This window comes from Meriones unguiculatus (assembly GCF_030254825.1).
Source record: "Meriones unguiculatus strain TT.TT164.6M chromosome 13 unlocalized genomic scaffold, Bangor_MerUng_6.1 Chr13_unordered_Scaffold_40, whole genome shotgun sequence".
Taxonomy (NCBI): domain Eukaryota; kingdom Metazoa; phylum Chordata; class Mammalia; order Rodentia; family Muridae; genus Meriones; species Meriones unguiculatus.
In genome coordinates, this window is record NW_026843649.1 from 4,192,427 (window position 1) to 4,197,818 (window position 5,392).

Genomic DNA, 5,392 nt, shown 5'->3' on the forward strand with positions numbered 1-5,392 from the left:
GTTAGCTGTCATTTGGGTGTTGGAATTTAACCCAGGTGCCCTGGAAGAACAGACACTGATCTTAACCACTGAGCCATACCTCCATTTCCCGTATTGCCTATTGATGATCAACATTTAAATTGCTAATATTTTCACCTCTCATTTTGTAATTGTTCCAACATACATTTCATTTTAAAAAGATCACCTTAATATTACAGTTTAAAATGAGGCACTTCAGCTTTCTAGACATGTATGCAGAACTGGAGTGAATGTGTAACACTTTGTAGAAACTTGAGAAATATCTTTAAGTTTTTTTTTATCTTGTTTGATTAATTTTTGTGTATTATTCAGGATCTTATTATGTACCTCTGAGTGTCCTTGAACTTATTACATAGAGCAGGCTACCATCCAGCTCTATGAGATACACCAGCCTCTGTTTCCTAAGTGATTTCGGAATTAAAGTCATCAGAAAATACACCCAGCCTGCCCATTCTTATAAGACTCAGGAATTGTTTATACTATTTCTCTCATGTGGGCTCAGTACTGTTGATCTGTTTACTCTCTGTGACTCTCTCTCTTTATCTGTTGATTGACATTTCCCTTGCAAGTCTATATCCTAGTTAAAGGATGAAAAAAAATAGAGGTGAACTTCACTATTCATCTTCCTCCTAAAAAGAGTTAGTTATTACATTAAAACTTGTGTGTCACAAAATAAGTAGAAACACCAGAATACTTTGAAAATATTGCAAATGAAGGATACATTTCCATTATTCTAAGTATCATGCTTTCTGTTGTACATGTGTGTGGATATTTTAGACTGCATTGTCCTACAATGATGTGCATGTGAACTTCACCCGAGAAGAGTGGGCTTTGCTGGATCCTTCTCAGAGGAATCTCTACAAAGATGTAATGCTGGAGATCTACAGTAACCTTACCGCTATAGGTAGGACAGTGAGTTTTCCTTACTTTTTAAAATATGGGGAAAACTCATTATTCATTATTGAAGTGCTTCGGTAATTTCTCTTGAGGATGAGGAAGAATGAGGTGAATGGTTCTTTGATTGACCAGAGATCATGACTTAAATTTTGTCTTATTTCCAATAATAAATCATACATTTTCTATATCTGTATTTTAGGCTGCAATTGGGAAAATCATAATATAGAAGAGCATTGTCAAAGTTCTAAAAAACATGCAAGGTAATTTTCATTGTAAGCTGATATGAATATGGTCCTGAGAAAATTTTGATATGTTCTGGAAGTTTGAAAGAGAAGGGACAGTGTAAATGTACTACTTTAAGTGTATTTATTGATGATGAATATCTTGTTACTAAACCATGTCCCTCCATGTTAGTTATTTGATGTTTGTTTGCAAGGCACTCCTCTAAGAAAGAATGCAAGGAAATCATACCTTACACAAGATCAATGTTTAAATCATAGCTTCATTAGCATTAGAGGTAGAACTTCAATTTGTTTAGCCTCCTACAACTAAGATATTGCCAAATTTATTCACAGTAAATAGGTGATGAATGTATATCCAAAACATTATACTAATCAACTAGTCCATAGTAAAATGGGGTTACTCATATACTTGTTGTAATGGTGCTGAGTTTTGTGAGAAGGGCAGTTTTTTAGAATCAAGAATGTTGTTGTGGAAAAACCATAATCCCTATAGCACATGTCTGTGATAAACAAAAATCAAATTTGTGAATACATCGTGAAATCATGTCATTTATAATTATTATATTAATAGTTACATCATATATAACAATGAATAAAAGTCATGTTAGTTTATGTATATTGAAAGAAACAATGTACCACCCAGAACAAGTAAAAGGTATACTAGTCCCCATTTTGAGTACATGTTTAAAAATTTCTACTTAGTATGCTTTATATGGGCTATTCAGAGCTGCCAGAAGTACAAATTATAACAGAGCCTTTTTAATATTTTCAGCTTAGGCAATTTAACTGGGCAGATTCTGAAACCTTTTATCCCTAACACAAATGAACCTAGCACAGTGTCCCAATGCATGGCCAGCTCTACCTCTTTGCTCATTTTGATGTCCGTCTATAACATCACTGGCCTGCTGGTGATCCGCCTGTCATTTGCTTTCTTCTTCCCAGCAACCCTTTCTCACTCAAAAGTTCTGTCCTCCATTTTGTGCCCTGCTATCAGTTGTTCGCTCTTTATTATTTCCAATAGATAAGTAAGGAAGGACAAATGTTTGCAAAATATAGGACAGGTTATGAGCCATAGAACTAACAATTCTATGATATCCTCAGCCCTTAGCTCTCTGCTGACTCAGCAATCAGCATTCACACACTTTCACACACTCTACACCAATATCAATTAACTGGTTATGCAACTTGATTAGGAATTCTCACAAAATCACACTGTAGAAAATGTAAGTTTTAGGAATATAAAGAAATTATTCAGTTGGTCACAGTTATCTTTGCATATTTAGTATGGTGCTCAGTATAAGGAAATTTATTAATCCAGTCAGTGTGTTAAAGCTCTGAGGTCTTTCAGTTTTCTACAGATCTGTGGTAAAACATCTTATAGAAGAAAGCATAATATAAATGTGAGGCAGGTAACAAATATTTTTACCATCACATTTATTTTGAAATATGCAAAACAACCCTTAGAGAAGAACACCGTGAATGTAAAAATAATGATGAAAATTCAAGATATAATTCCTCTTTACCTTCACACCAAATTGAAAAATTAAGTCACATAAACAAAAAGATTCTTTAGTGTAATGAATGTGGTAAAGCTTTCATATGTGCCAATTATCTTTGCAGGTATGAAAACAGTCATACGGGAGACAACCCCCCTGAAGATACTCAATATGACAGAGTCTTTGCACATCACAGGAGTCCCCACACATATAAAAGTATGCATATTGCTGAGGATCACTATGAATGTAATGAATATGGCAATGCCTTTGCACATAACAGTCATGTCTTAAGACATAAATGGACTCACATAGGAGGGAAACCTCATAAATGTAACCAATGTGGTAAAGCCTTTGCATCTAACAGTAATCTCCTAAGACATAAAGGAACTCACGCTGGAGAGAAATCTTATGAATGTAATCAATGTGGTGAAGCTTTTGTATGTAATAGTAATCTCCTAAGACATAAAAGAACTCACACTGGAGAAAAACCTTATGAATGTACCCAATGCGGTAAAGCCTTTAGACATAACAGTCATCTCCTAATACATGAAAGAACTCACACTGGAGAGACACCTTTTAAATGTAACCAATGTGGTAAAGCCTTTGCACAGAGCAGTAATCTCCTATCACATAAAAGAACTCACACTGGAGAGAAACCTTATGAATGTAACAAATGTCGTAAACCCTTTGCATGTAACAGAAGTCTCCTCCTACATAAAAGAACTCATACTGGAGAGAAACCATATGTATGTAACCAATGTAGTAAAGCCTTTGCACATAGCAGTAATCTCCTAGTACATAAAAGAACTCACACTGGAGAGAAACCTTATGAATGTAACCAATGTAGTAAAGCCTTTTCATGTAACAGAAGTCTCCTGCTACATAAAAGAACTCATACTGGAGAGAAACCATATGAATGTAACCAATGTGGTAAAGCCTTTGCACATAGCAGTAATCTCCGAGTACATAAAAGAACTCACACTGGAGAGAAACCTTATGAATGTAACCAATGTGGTAAAGCCTTTAGATATAAGAGTCTTCTCCTAATACATGAAAGAACTCATCCTAGATAGAAACTTTATGAATGTAACCAATGTGGTAACGCCTTTGCATGTAACAGAAAACTCGTGCTACACAAAAGAACACACACTGGAGAGAAACCTTATGAATGTAACCAATGTGGTAAAGCCTTTGTATGTAATAGTCATCTCCTAAGACATAAAAGAACTCACACTGGAGAGAAACCTTATGAATGCAACCAGTATAGTAAAGGCTTTGCACAGAACAGTCATCTCCTAAGACATGAAAGAATTCCCACGGGAGAGAGATCCTTTGAATGCACCCAATGTGATAAAGCCTATGCATTTCAGAGTAGTCTCTGAAAACAAAACGAACACATCCTGGAGAAAAACCTTATGAATGTAAGCAGTGTGGAACACCTTTTTTACAACATCTTTTCCTAATACATAAAAATTCTTGTTGCAGAAAATCCTTATGAATATAACCAATATCAAAAAGTCTTTTCATGTAAGAGTCATCTTGAACAAGAACACTTACTGTAGTGAAACCCTATGAATGTAACCAATGTGTCAAAACCTTTGCATGCCATAATATTTGCAATGTACATAGAATAATATACACTGGATAGAAACTTTATGAATGTAACGAATGTGATAAAGCATTTTGATATAATAGTAATCTCCTATGACAAAGAAGTCATACAGGAGAGAAACCTTATAAATATAACCAATGTGGTAAAGCAATAGGATATAACCGTATTCTACTAATACATAAAAGAACCCACACTGGAGAGAAATCTTATGGATGTAGTAAATGTGGTAAAGCCTTTCCATATAACAGTCATCTCCTAATACATAAAAACCTCACACTCGAGAGAAACCTTATTAATGTAACTCACGTGATAAAGCCTTTGCACATAACAGACATCTAATAAAAACTTGCTCTTCACAATCATCTTCATCGTAATGAAAGGATTCATACTGGAAGGAAAGACTATGAGTGTATTTGCAGAGTAAAGCTATTTCACATTTGTATAATCATCATCATCTTGAAAGAATTCATACAGAGAGAAACTTTATGAGTGTTTTAAAATGTGAGGTCTTTGCACATATCTATATTCTATGTCATCATCAAAGTTTCAAAATGGAGAGGAAATCTGAGAATATAATCAATATGGTAAGGCTTTTGTGTTCTTTCGTCCACTGAATCCAATACAACTCAAATACTAGGTCAATACAGATGACAAAATTTTATTGTCATCCAGGCTCTATTGTTGATTAGGGCCACATAATCTTCTTGGGAGCTGAACTGTGATGCCTCATCCAATGTGCCAGAAAGTTACAAAGGTTCTGAGCTTGAAAATCTTAAACATCTTTAGAGTTTTACAACTGAATTGTTTCCATCAGTCATGGTTTACGGCTATGGGATTTGTTTATGTCATTGAAGAAGTCAACTGATGCAAAATGTAGGTTTAACCGTGAAAACAGTCATATCCATTTGTTCTTTTGTGGTTAGGAAAAGATATTATGTTTTAGTAAAGAGAATCTGTGGTTTGGGTCAGTCATTATGTTAGGTTACCAGAAACCATGAACAGTCATGTTTTGGGCAACAAAAGTATTTGGGTATTTAAAGCTGGTCAGCTTTTATGAAGACTACAGCTTTCCTAGGGACTATGAACTTAAACTTATGTTCACCCTATAAATCAATGGAGGCTGGAAT

The 5,392-nt window shown here is 34.8% G+C and overlaps 1 pseudogene; it reads left to right on the forward strand.

Annotated features, from left to right (window-relative positions):
* The first annotated feature begins 3,135 nt into the window (after positions 1-3,135).
* LOC132651172 (zinc finger protein ZFP2-like) lies at positions 3,136-4,138 on the forward strand (annotated as a pseudogene).
* The last annotated feature ends 1,254 nt before the right edge of the window (positions 4,139-5,392 follow it).